Raw genomic sequence first — 15,219 nt, 5'->3', positions numbered from 1 at the left:
ACTAAATTAAAGATCTATGAGTCTAGTTTCCAATGTATTAAACCGTTTGTCAATACGATCTTGGAGTATAGAGATATTCATATTTTTGCAAGTCTGCGCAGATTGGTAGATGACAAGTAGGTGCATCACCTACTTGCCAAAATGATAGGACAAAATTAAAAGACCTAAGTCGGCCAAGAGAGGACTTTTAAGGGGTTATGAACTCAGTTATTTCATCCATATTTCAGACCCTCAAAACCAAAGTTAACCCCTGCAACTCCTCCCCAAAAATCTCACACAAACCCTAATCGATTTTCCCTCTCTTTCAAGTTCTATTTGAAGGTAAAACCTAGAGTTTGAAGAACCAAGGGAAGGGATGAGTTATCCAACAAGTAAGGTAAGTTACTGCCATCTTTCATACATTTTTCTCTACTGTGAATTCATGGTAATTCGTTCTATACATGTAAGAACTCACGGGACGGTGATCGGAAGCCGTGAGTTCGAGTTATTCACTTGTAGCGGACTGTTTTGTGGACTGTTTTGTGTTGCTATTGGGCTGCGTGTTTTACTACTATTTTGTAGAGTTTTGGAGGTGGAAGGGTGTGGATAAATACCATATATATGTAGGGTTGTGGGCTGATAGTTATTCGTAACATTTCCGAGTCGTTTGACACGACTACGGTGGCCGTTGTATGTATGATGTAATTAGGTTGTGCGTGGACTGTTTTAGGAGGCTCAATATGTTTATTATTGATGTTGTTTGGGCTATTTTGTGATTGTTTTGAATGGTGTGAAGTCATATATATAGGGGAGGTGCTGTCCGTTTCAATGTAAAATAGGTTGTGGTCGATACATAATAGTTATGACGCTTAAATGATAACGGTAGTATCGTTTCTCTTATTGTAGACTAAGGAGTTGTGACAATTGCATAGCTTGTGATTGGGGCAGTATATACAAGGTATGTGAGGCTATCCCTTTTCTTCTTTTGCACGACTCCGATTGTACATAATGTAATGAACGAGCTTCCAAAGATACTCTACTCTTAGAAGCTAGCAGTACTTACATTGCTTTCCCTCTTATGGAACGATTGATGTTAATGTTGCTTCTCTTATTCTTATGTTATCAATGTTGTTGGTACTTCCTGATTCTTATAAGGTTCGTAATGAAGAGTTGGTCCTAATAACGTGTACAGAGGATACCGACCTTACGTCACTCCGAAAGGTTTAGAATGTGATTTCATGAGTCGAGCATGCATTATGTATATGTATCTATTTTACTCTACCAAGCCGCGCTATAGTCGGCCGGGTACGACACATATTGTGCAACTACTGATCAGTTGGGTTTTACTGAGCTTCACGTGGCCGGGTACGATTCTACCGAACCTTATGACGGCCGGGTACGTTTTTACCGAGCCTATTATGGCTGGGTACGATATGATGATGATGATGATGCCCACAGAGGTGTATGTTTTAAAAGTTTATGTATACATACATATGTATCATGCATTTCATGTCAGTAGACCTCAGAGGTACTTAGATGTTCCAGGTTGTATATTCTCTATCCCTGCTTACATTACTGTTCGTATTTATGGTTCCCTGCCTTACATACTCAGTACTTTATTCGTACTGACGTCTTTTTGTTTGTGGACGTTGCATGTCGTGCTGCATGCCCTAATAGACAAGCAGGTGCAGCTCCCCCACCACAGTAGGTTGTCCAGTTCAGCAGTAATTGGCGAGATCCCTTCTCCAGACTTGTCGTGGTCTTGGTATGCATTTTTGTTATAGACATTATGGGTATGTCGGGGCTCTGTTCCGGCTATGTTGCAGCACTTATGTTCATTTAGAGGCTCATAGACAAGTGTCGACTCATGTATAGTTTGGTATGCCTTGTCGGCTGGTTTTTGTTGTATAGTCTTTCATGGTAGCGTGGTAGCTCGTACCTTATATGTAGTTTCTTGATTGTCTGGTCATCCCCTGCTATGTATGTTCATGCCATCATATTTTATTGTTGGTTGTCCATGATCCATGTCTACCATTTATATCGATCTCGTCAACCCTAAAAGATAATAAAAAAAAAAGGTTAAATAAAATGTACGTTGGTGCTCGGCAAGTATGGTCGGGTGCTAGTCATGGCCCTCCAGTTTGGGTCGTGACACTTTATGAGAGGTCTTCCCAACCACTTGAGCGCTTGATGCATACATGATTCCTCCAAGAAGTCCTTTAGCCACTGAATTCATGCTCCAACAAAGCACAATGATATTCACTCTTTCCCAATGATTCCACATCGTTTCTGAAAATTTCTCCTTCTTGCATGTACCATCAACCATGTCCATCTTATTTCTTCCTAACAATGCCACTCGCATAGACCTAAACCAGATGGAATAATTCTCAATTTCAGTCAATTGAAACGAGATGATTTCGATACCACTCATATCAGCAGGAGATAAGAAAAGGGGATGAGTATAATCAATCAGTAGCTTGATTCCAGAATTTTGATTTACATGTTCAACGTTAATCTAAATTCCTAGATTTTGCCCCAATTGTTCATTAGTAATTGCCATTTTTTGCTAATTCAAGATTTAAGATCTGGTAACTACACCTTTGGTATAAGACAGAAAAGAGAGAATAGAAGCTAGAATTAGGATCGAGAAGTAAGCTAATCTTTCGAGCTTGAAAGTTCTGATACCATATTGTAATTCACTGTGTAATTACGGCTGAACTTTAGACAGAAGAAGAAGACATGGTCGTTTAGAGAGAGAGAGATGATGAGAGATGAAAATGTATGAATTTTATTCATTCAACTTACAAAGTACTAACACTAGTACCAACTTTATACTCTATTTCATAACAATATAACAACCTAACTAACTTCTTAACAGTAATTAACGGTTAATAACTAACTCTCAATATAAAAGAATTTTGTACCCCCGCATTATTTAATAGATATACTTAATAAGAAGCGACCATCTCCTTATCTCAAATTAATATTCATTTTTACATTTATTTTTTAAATTAAATAAATTTTAAAGTAATCCAATCATGAATCATTAACAGGTTCTAACAGAGCTGAATATATATGCCTAGTAGGTGAACATGTTGAGACTATATAATACTCCCACGATCAGATTAAATATGTTATTTCATATATTGATTTTATTAATTTTTAGTGTATACATAATAAGTTAAAGTATTCCATAAAACTTTTATATATATTCCATTGCATGTGACTGGGTGTAAAGAGAAAGAAAAGGATTGTGATTTTTGAGATTCAGTTGCCTCTTGCGAAAAAGTATGCAATATTTTTGTTAGAAAACATGTTCGTAGAGGTTTATATTAGTGTTTTATTAAAATAGGAAAATGCATAAGTACCTCTTTTACCTATAGCCAGATTTCCAATTATACAGTACACACTCTATCTTTGCGGGGGTTTTATTATCCCCTGAATTATTTTAAAGTCAAATAAATTCACCCTTAAAGTACCACAACTAGATTTTCATTGGATGAACCACACTCGCTTGACACATCAGATTTTATTATTTAAAAAAAAAACTTCTTTTTTTCTTTTCCTTTCTTTTTTCTCTTCTTCATTACTCCCGTCACCACCAACAAACCGGAATAACAAAGATTCACTCATATTTTTCTTTTCCTGCTGCTACGCTTCTTTAAATGGTTGTTATAGGAGAAGATTTTTGGATAATGGCTATAATTGGTAAATGTGGGTGGCATAAAGACGATGGATGTTATAATTAAGATGTGAATAATGATTTTTACAATATGGGTATAAGTGTGTCTCCTAGTTTAGAGGAAGACTTTTTCCAGCTAAAATTTCAATACCTTCAGTTTTCTCAGCGGGGGAAGGTTTTCTGATGATAAAATGTTTCCCCAAATCTGAGTATATTTTGCTTTGTTTATGAATAGATCTTTTTGAAAGTTTAATTTGTGTGTGAAAAAGATAGAAAGAGAAAAAAGAAAAGCAGAATAAATGGAAGAAAATAATTAGACAAAGTCGCCGGCAAGTGAATATCCGTTGGAATTAGAGAAGAAACAAAAAAAGAAGTAAAAGAAAAAGACAAAGAAAAAGGAAATGGAAAAAAGTGTGAAAAAGCAAAAAGAAAAATTTGGAAATCCTTTTTTGTTGCTTCTCACACTCTCAAGGAGAGTGAAATACACACACACTCTCTGTCACGTAAGCGGTAAGGATGCAAATAATTTTATTTAAAAATAGTTTAGGGGAATAATAAAACCTCCGTAAAGATAGAGTGTGTAGTTAAAAATCCGACTATATATGAGAGGGGTACTTATACATTTTTCCGTATTAAAATAATAAAATTGCTTAAAGACGTGTTAAGAATTATTTTTTCTTTGAAATTTCTTGGTTGATCGTAATGATAAGAACATGAATATAATCAGGGGCGACAAAGCCACGGTTCAATTTACCGGTGCAGTAAAATCCAATAAATTTGGCTATGTATTTATGACTTTGTATTTATGGTAAAAAATTTAATGGTTATGTATAAATAATGTATCTTGAACCCAATAATATTATTTATGACTATTAAAGGAAATGTACTAATCTTGGTTGGGATGTGAGTAATTGTTTGCATTTTCCCTAATTTTAGGAGCTCTTAATCAACTAAAATTTAAATATTAAATATTTGAATATGTAGAAAGTCTAAAATTAAAATCGAATAGAACTTTACTCTATATAAACTCTTCCCTTATTTGGACAAGTCAACGTTATTATAACCTTCCATGTAAATTTTTTCAATATTAATTTTCAGAATAGAAAAATAAATAGAAGGAAAATAAAAGGGAAAGAAGTACAGAAATAAAAAGGTTTACCTGTTTTGACTCCTTCGAGAATTGAGATTGCATTTTTTTTTTACTTATTTTCAACTTTTGTTTGATTTTCTTCTCGCTTATTACTATTACTAGTATTAGTACTCGCACGATGTGCAGATAATATTATGATCCTGCTAAATTCTATAAATTAAAAAGAACAAATTATATGAATAACTATTGACATAAATTTAAGTATTATAACCTCATATATAGTCGGTGATACAAATAAATAAAAATATAATATGAATCAAAAATAAATACTCATTCCCTTTCAATTTACATAAAATATTTTTCTTATTAGTCTGTTTCAAAAGAATGGTACATTTCTGTATTTGGAAATAATTTAACTTTAAAATTTTTATTTTACTCATTTTATATATAATGAGAAGTACATCCATGCAAATATCATGGCCCCACAAAACTATTAGGATCATAAGTTTCAAAAAATTTCTTTTTTGTTCTTAAATTTTGTGTCAAGTCAAACTATCTCATCTATATTGAAACTGAGTGAAGTCATACTATATCGAGTAATAACAAATAAAAATACATTAAGTAATATCTTAATTTAAATTATAAAAATATATTATATTATTATCTCAACATAATAAATTCTCACATCAACATCAACTTTTACCAACCTAAAATTACACGGTGACAAATTAATATATACATACATGATAATTTATTAACAACCAATATATTCTAACTTTTGGGAGTTACCAACTTATAAAACAGTTGGATCGTAATTTGCTCAATAATTTTGCTAGTTACCTTAATTTTAACCACACAATTAAAGTCACATTATTTTTAACAATTTAAATGATACCTTTGGGATATAGTAAGATTAATATATTATAATAAAATAAATGTTAACATACTTTAATTATTTTTCTTCCACGATGCACATGTACTAAAAGAAAATGAGTTCTTACATGTAATTCTTAATTAAATGAATCTTATCTTATGATTTTATGATTCACTTTATTTTGTATAAATAGCAATCCCAAATAGTACAATTATATTCATCTATGTGTTTACCCTATCCAAATCTATTTCATTCTAATTGACACACACACACATAATATATATATATTCGACTTCTGTGTGTGTGTATATATATATATTCGACCTCATCGGTTGCTCGATCAATTGGCTCATACAATTTGAGAGAATATAAATATCAACAACGCACTAAAAAGTTATTGTCCATACCTGAGCCATTAGAGAAGAATCTATCCTCCCTTGTATATATTTTAGCACAGCAACTGCTAGCACTAATAGAAAATTAAAAAAAAAACAAAAAAAATGTATGTATTGCTTCCAAACAATTGAGATATAAAATATTGGATAATTAATTTTACCATAAGGCAACACAATTGACATTTGTTTAGCCAATGTCTGAGTCAATTCATAGTTAAACATTATCCCTAAGGTAGTTACGAAAGTTAAGTTTTGATCCAACAGCTCGGTAATTATGATTATGGGTTCGAACCAAGATATTTTTAGTCTTATTTCTAGTAACAAATACGTTTTTATTTTTTCTGTTATTTTTGTTGTGAACTCAAATTTCAAAAAACTCATTCTCATTATTTAGAACAAGTCGCCTCACTCATTGAACCTCATTGGAACATTTATGTGTTGATTAGCTTTCCTTATTGATTAATCAATCAATTCAAATTTAACTTTTTTTTCATTCAGATTCAAAAGAATCTTATTTACTATTTTTCTATTTATTTAAACAAATATCATGTCTTTCAATTTAAATTAAATACTATAATAAATATTGTTATAATTTGCCAGGTGGCTTTATATTAGCTTGTCACTTGGCTTAACCATAATGCACACTTGCTATATTGCCATGTGACTTTTTATTAGCTTATCGCGTTACTTAATGTCCTTACTCATTGCTCTACTTTTAGTATAATACAATGAATATAGTTTTGTATTATCCTAAAATTTAATTTAACTTTGTTCTTTTGTTCCGTAGCTCTAACTGTTTTGTTTAAATTTATCAATAATATTATTTTTCCTATTTAATTATTTTATTAATCAAATTTAAAGTGTAGACCCCTTCACATTACTTCTATTCTCCTCTATATACATTATTTTTTTTATCATATAATATTTTAATTATTTTTCACATTTCGTGTTATATCTATAATATAAACATTATCGTATTATTTTTCTAATTCTTTTGAAAATATGCCAAAGTTTAAACGAATAAGTTCTTTTATTATTTTCCATAAATCTACACTTTTCGTAATTATTATTTCGTATTATGTGCAATAAGCAATTAATTTTTTTCCTTGTATTTTCGTATAGAGTTTTGACTTTAATTGTTTTATAACTTAACTACATGACAATTTTAATTACATATTTATATTGTTAATTTGTTGCTTGGAATTATTTCATTGTAAATGTTTTAAATTTTAGGTTTATAAATTATGTTTTCAATTGTGTGATATTATCCATATAATATATTTTTTTCTCGTAATAATTGAAAAAAGTTTTTTTATATCAAATTTAAATGTCTAATCCTTCTATATATCTACAATTATATTATTTATTTAAAAAAAATTCTCTATTTTTTGTTCTTTGTCTATTGTTACTGTGTTGCCCATTACTTAATATGGTTACATTATTACTTACTTTTTTATTAGCTTGTCACCTATTTTATATCCCTATCTACTACGTCTATTATAATATACTAAAATGAATATGGTTTTTCTTTCCCTTCAAATAATATATTTATTTATTTTTAATCTTTCACTATATAATATTTGAATTTATCAATAATATTTTGAGTATAAATTATTTATTTGCTTTATTTTATCATTTAAATTAATTCAAATTATAAATTCTCTCACACTATCTTTATTCCTCTCTTTCTAAATTATTTTCCCTAGTAAGTATGATATTTTATTTAATTTTTTCATTTAGTGTTCTATTCAATAATAGATAAAAATAAAAGTGCATATGATCAAACTATATAGTATTTCACCAACATATTTCTGGTATTTTTATTATTAAACTTCTAGTAATTATTATTTTTGTTAAATCTTTTAGCCTTTAAAAAAAATTATTTTTATTGTATACTTATTTAAAATTCAGAAAACTTAGTCTAAAACAGATACTTTGGATTATCCATTATGAAATAAATAAATTATTAAATATATTTTTATTCTGAACTTTAGGTTAAAATTTTAAAATATATTCTTCAACTCATTAAAAAGTATTGAATTTTTAAAATAAAATTAAAATTTCACATTAGATTACGGTAGGATATATTCTTTTCACTCGATATTAGAAAAGGAATTCAAATACTATTGATATCAAAATTCTTTACTTTCCAAATAAAAAATTTCAGTACAGTGATTGAACTTTATTTTTAAAAAAAAGAATTCTTATTTCAATTTAATTTCAATATATGAAATTCCATATATAGTTCTTAAGTGATATATATTATATCAATGTAGTAATACTTTTTTCATCATTTAAACATATATTGCGTTTAGTTTTACCTCCATTGCTATTTTTTAATAATTTGTATATGTTTTATATTGATTAACGTGATGCACACGTGCAACACACGTACACTAAAATTAGTTTTTTTAAAAGAACTTAATCTAAGTGGAAAGTTAAAGGAAAGAAAATCAAGATTAAGAGTTTTATATATGCATATACTTTTGGAATAATGGAAAATGTTTGGGGTGTGTTTGGTATAATGGAAAATGTTTTCCAAGAAAGTATTTTAAAAGATTTTTGTAAAATTAACTAAATAAAGGAGTATATCAGAAAGGACAATTTAGTCAAACTTTAACTTTTTAATGTTATGATAAATAGATTAGAAGTATTGTTATAAAAAAGTTAGAATAAAGGAGATAATGTAACATCGTAAATTAGTGTTACAAAGCCAAATATGAGAGGAAGTCTTTAAAATTATCTCTATTATATTAATTCTTTAATATTTAAGTGTTTATTTACTTATAGGAGTATAAATTATTTTTTATTTGAATAATATATCATAACTAAAATTGCTTACATGTTATCCTTGTAGACTATATATAAAAACTATAATACATTTTTATTTCATACTTGAACTACTTTCCTAAAAGAGATCGAGAAATGGTTGGGGAATCTATAATACTAATAATTATGCAAATACAAAGATGCGAAAATGAAATATTAAATAGATTTTTTATCTTTTATAAATAAAATTCTTAGTGGATAAAATTATATTACAGTTAAACATTAACATATAAAACTTTTAATAAACTAATATTTAGAATTCAAATTAACAAGGAAATAAATAATTTCCTCAAGTATTTGAAACTAAATAGTTAATTCTTTGATTAACTAATAAACGAAGAATCCAAATCAAATCTTATCTAAAATTCATAAATAATTTTTTTAAGTTTACAAAATTCTTAGGATATATAAATTTATTTCCGTAAGAAAAGCATTACCATGAAAGAAACAAAAACAAAAAAAATAAAGTTAAATCGATTATAATATAACTTTAACAGTGTAATTGGTAACATATACAAGTTTGAAGTAATAAAGATGAAATACTAGAAGATAGAATGTATCTTAGTGAGGAGTCAGTACTTTTTTTCCCTTCCATTTATAGCAATAAATGACAACTATCTACATTATTTTTAGACACATTTTCACTTGCCAATAACTTTTTAAGAGCTATATGATCAATCTTTTCGTTTTAATATCTCTAGAAGGGATACAATTTTTCATTTTCTTTTTTTTTTTTAATTTTTCGTACGAAATTCCAACACAAGTTCTCAAAAATCATTATTAGGCATTATGACTTTTTCAAAATATGATGTTTCTTATATAACTCAAACACATTATTTATATAATTTTAAAAATTTCTGCTAATATTGTTTATGACTATAAAAGGAAATGTACTAATCTTGGTTGGGATGTGAGTAATTGTTTGCATTTTGCACCCTTAAGGTATATTCTGTTTTGCGATTATTTAACAATTTATTCCCTAATCTTTTTTTTTCTTTTTAATTTACAAAATCATAAGTTCTTCGAGTTATTGTACTAAGGTGTGTCCCTTTGGAGATTTCTACCCTATTTTTTTTTCTTGTTTTATGGTTGAAACTTTATGTGAGGATAGGCTGTTATTTTCCTACTATCTACCGGTAAAATTATGTTGCACCTCGTTGAAGCTGATCGTTCACCTTCCATCTTTGAGGGACGAAACTGAGAAAACATAAAGTAATTCTTACGTAAATTTATTACCTAATCCCACGTGCATAAAAAACTTCATTTAATTTGGATGAGGGCTTTTTTTTGTTCCTCTCCCAACATATGGATGAGGTTACGATGCCACTTGCTACCATTTGGATTGGACTTGAGGTTAGGTCGAACGTGAAGATTTCAATTCACCAAATTCATAATTTTTTCAAATTATAACAACCTTAATATTTTTGACTACTTTTTGGAATAAAGTAAGCAATTGAGCAACCTCACAATTTTTTCACTATTTTTTTGATAAAATAAACAATTGTAGCAATTATAGAAGAAAATTAGAAAGAAATTTTGATAAATTGATATTGATTTTGTAAGAAATGAAATAATGAGGGGATATTTATAGTAGAAAATAGAGAAAAAGTATAGTAATAAAAAGTTTGGAATTCTAAGTTGGGAGGTTAAATGACTATTTTTTAAATAGCCAACAACTATTTTTTAAACCCCCAACAACTCTTTTTTTCAAAAGCAAAAAAAAAAAAAAAAAAAAAAAAAAGCCATTGGGGCCATTTGGCCCGCCAAGGGACCGGTCCAGTCATGATCTCTTGGCAGGCCAAGCGGGCCAAGTGTAATGGTTCCTAGCTAAGAACTAGCCCACGAGACCGGCACAGGCCCACCTCTAACGGCCCTAACGACTCCAGTCCGTTAAGCCCACGGGCCCGGCCCACTTTCCACCATTACTTGAGACCAAAAAAATGAAAGGTGCATGTTCCAATTTGGGGGAATTAACTAACGAAGTCTTTTAATTTGTGATTTTTCGCCTATCATGAATATAACTTGTTCTTTGTTTAAAATCAACTACAATTAAAAGGCATACTGATTTTGTTGGGAAAACTATGAAAAACACAATTTATTTGAATAATCTGATGCCCCACTACTAGAAATCAGGTGATTTCCGTCCAAGGCTTTCCGACCGAAATCGGTCGGAAATAAGAGTATTTGGTCGCAAAAGTCAACAAAAATTGCCTGACAGCAAAAAAAAAAAAAATCCGACCGATTTCGGTCGGAAATTAGTATGTACAAAAATAATTATTTATTAAAAATTGGTCAAATATTTGGTCATACTTGTATATAATGTACAAAAATAATTATTTATTAAAAATTTTCCAAATTTCCGATCGATTTCGATCGGAAATATATCAAATATTTGGTCATACTTGTATATAATAAAAATAATTATTTATTAAAAAAATTTCAACTTTTCGACCGACTTCGATCGGAAATTGGTCAAATATTTGGTCATTCGTGTGTATAATGTACAAAAATAATTATTTATTAAATTTTTCAAACTTTTCGACCGAAATATTTGGTCATTCGTGTGTATAATGTACAAAAATAATTATTTATTAAATTTTTTTCATATTTCCGACCGAATTCGGTCGAAAAGTTTGAAATAATTTTTTCCCCCCAAGACAAAAATTATATATATTTAATTAACCAACCGAACACGTTGCTTAGGGCAATGAGTTATGAATGAATTGGTTGAGAGAAGTGCTGATATTATAGTACACAAACTAACGATGCTGGGCAAGTATACATGTATTAAACTTACCCTTCAGTGCATCAAAATGGCAAGATACTCTAATATGCTTTATGGAAGTAAATAGTATAAAACTTTTGTATGATATATGAAAGTATCTTCTAGGTATTAATTTCTATGAATCTTGTTATTTTTGTTCTTGTTGTTGTTCTTGTTGTTGTTATTGTTATTGTTATTGGTATTGGTATTGGTTGAATGGAAGCAATGCAATGCTGCCATTTTAGGATGAGATTTGTTGTTAAAAATCTCTCTTTTTTTCCTAGAAATTCAAAATTTCCGATCGAATTCGGTCGGAAATTATGAATTTTATTTATTTTACAACTAATTATTTAATTAAATAAAATTATTATTTATTAAATTTCCTACCGCATTCAGTCGGAAATTGAAAATTAAAAATAAAATAAAATAATTAATAGTTTCCGACAGATTTCGGTCGGAAATTAAACTTTGACAGTCAGTCAACGCTTTGAAGTTTCCGACTGATATCGGTCGGAAAGTTCCGATCGATTTCTGTCGATATGCGTTTGCGACCATCATTTTCCCGACCAATTAAAATCGGTTGGAAATAGTGGACGGAATTGCACTGTTTATTAGTAGTGACTGATTTCATACTATGTAATACTTCCATGATCAGATTAAATATGTCTTCATTTGCTGTTATCACGACAAATTAAGAAGTTGACTTGAATAATATTCCCTCTAAGTTCCAGCAAGAGGAACCATGCATGTTGCCCTATATATCCATGTGCTTTTCAATTTATTCCTTTCTAATATGTGAAATTACCCCCTTGAAAATTATTGTTGGTACACATATGCTTGCAAATGGGTCACTTGTCCCTTTTTCTTGGCGTTTATGCAAAAATAATCTAATTAACTATATACATTCATACTATTCAAATTTACCCATGTAATATTTGAAATTGCTCAATTTTACTCTCTTTATACGTTTCCTTGTTCATACTCTTGCCATGGACGGAGTCCCAACATAAAATGAGAGGATTTTACTTGTCCAAATTATTCGGAAAAAAGGAACCAAATTCACTACAAGAAAAGGCTCATTTTGTGGGGGGTATTTTTAAGTTTTGTAGCGGTTTTTGACCCCTACAAAATGAATTGTGGCGGTTTCAAAAAACGCTACAGTTACCTTCGCCACGAGTTCTGTGGCAATTTTGTAAAACCTCCACGACGATCGCCACAATATAAATTTTTAATTTGTGGCAGTTTTTAAAGGCAATTGGCGACGGTTTGTAACACCCAAATATGATCTCTGTGTTTTTTAAAAAAATAATGTAAGAGGGTTATAAACCCCCACAATTTGATCTCAATCTTTTTAAAAAAAAAATCATTGGCAGCTTATAACTGTCACAATAGTGGAAAATTTTAATTCAAGGATTCAAAAAATAAACTCAATAACTCATACAACATAAATCCAATTCCATTAAGAATATCTATAGTAACAAACATCAACACATTCAAATTCATATCACACTAAAGTTATAAAAACATATATTTGATAATTCAAACATTATACATTCTACAGTTGCTCATAATAAGTAAATATGCAGATGTGCTAAGTATTTGCTTGGCAATTTGTATTGCTGTCACCTGATCATATTCTCACATCCACCAAATAAAGCAGGCTCACTCTACACATCACATGCTGAAATAGAGAATTTTGATCAAAAACTTATAAAGGAATAAAATTTTGTCAACAAGCTAAAAGGAAGATCTGGGTATATAAATAAACAAAAGGTCTGATTCTTCTTACAAATAAATCTGTTACTTGATCCAACAATAGCATTGAACTGAAGTTGTTAGATACTTGCATGAATAAGAGCTAAAGTACAAAGCTATTTCCTTGGATATCATCACAACACTTACATCCACAAACTATTTACTTGATAGCATAAATTCTTGCCATATATTCACGAAAATCATAATGTAACTAATAAATTATAAGTTAACCACTATAAGCTTTCTAACATTTAGAATCAAACAAATAAATTATAAGTTGTAATCCATCCTAATGATTAACAAACTTGCATCAAAACTGAAGGCTAATAACACTAGGAAATTGAAGCAGAAGAAATGAACTGAATAAAATAGGAGTGGTCTGATAGGAGTAGTTAGTTAAACAAACCAAGCATGTTAAAATCTGTTGGATCCAACTTCAAACAAAAGAAGCAACAAATTAAAAGGCGCAAAACTTTTTCTAAGGCATGAATTCCACTAGTATCTGTATTATCAGTAAAAACTACAAGAGAATATATAACAAATTCGTTTTAGTTACTTAATGTAACCTGAGGAAAAGATGTGAAAAGATTTAGGAGATGAGTTAACAAGCATAATGATCGCAACAGACTCAACCTAAGGAAGAGTGAGCGCTAATACTTTTACCCAATAGCGGTATCGGGGTCAATTTTCCACAGAGAGCTTCAATTTGGAGTTGAGTGTTTGTATGGTCTAGGACTATGTTTTAGCTCCTAATTGATCTTCTAACATTTTTGGTTTTCTTTTGATTATCAAATACAATATAGCAACTACAAATTTAAAGCTAAGTTAGGCTAAGATATTGATTCTAAGTTGTATGCAATATAGAGAAAGGCACTAGGGTCGTGGCATGCATCTAGGTGGTCAACTAACAGGTAGAGATTCCTAATGCAAGAATGATGAATATGGGACTTATGCTATAACTGTTGCACTTTTGCACCCACTCTCACACCTCTCGGTAGAGAGAGTGATTTTGCCCAATTGACTCTCTCGAGACCAATTGGGTAGGCCAATTTGCCCAAGCAACTCATGGTTCAAGTTGGGTAATTACTCTCTCGAGGTTTAACCCGTTAATTGGGGCTACCATTCTCATGGGTCCATCCCAATTCCTTGTTGGAATTAATCTTGGGGTCATAGACTCTCTTTCTCAAGAAGAGTCAAGACTCACTAAGCTAGACTTAGTGTTTGCAACCACCAAATCTTAATGAAAATATAAGATTAATCCAAATAACAAATACCCAACATCATTCATGCACTAAACAATCACACCCATTAATTACTCACACTAGGGTTGAGCCACAACCCTAGCTAATGGGTTTAGCTAGCCATAATAGAAACAGAAATTGAAGAAATAGTAGATGAAATTGACATAATAATTACTTACAATGTTAATCTACTCAAATCCACGTTAATACTAGAAGAAATTGCCCAAAATAGGCTAAAACCATGTAGTCTCGAGTTCAGCTCATATCTGATAAAAAACCAAAACTGAAAAACTGCTCCTAAAAAGTAAAATGTTCTATTTATACTACACAGGAAAAACCGGACAAAAATATCCCTGAGGGTTTGGCGCGGACCGCGCAAAAATGACGCGCGGCCGCGGAGGGTTTTGGGTCTTCATATCTTGCTTCTGGCACTGGGGACGCGGACCGCACAAAAGTGACGTGCGACCGCGTGAACTTCATCCACGCGGACCGCACTGATTAGGTGTGCGGCCGCGTGGGCTTTTGCCTTGAATGATTGAGTCTCTGACACTCTTAGGCGCGGACCGCATGAAAAGGGGCGCGGACCGCACGGAAAGGGGCGCGGACTGCG

The sequence above is a fragment of the Nicotiana tabacum genome, chromosome 3 (genome assembly GCF_000715075.1).
Source record: "Nicotiana tabacum cultivar K326 chromosome 3, ASM71507v2, whole genome shotgun sequence".
In the NCBI taxonomy this organism is placed as follows: Eukaryota; Viridiplantae; Streptophyta; class Magnoliopsida; order Solanales; family Solanaceae; genus Nicotiana; species Nicotiana tabacum.
The sequence above is the reverse complement of the archived record's forward strand: the minus strand, read 5'-3'. Positions refer to the sequence as shown.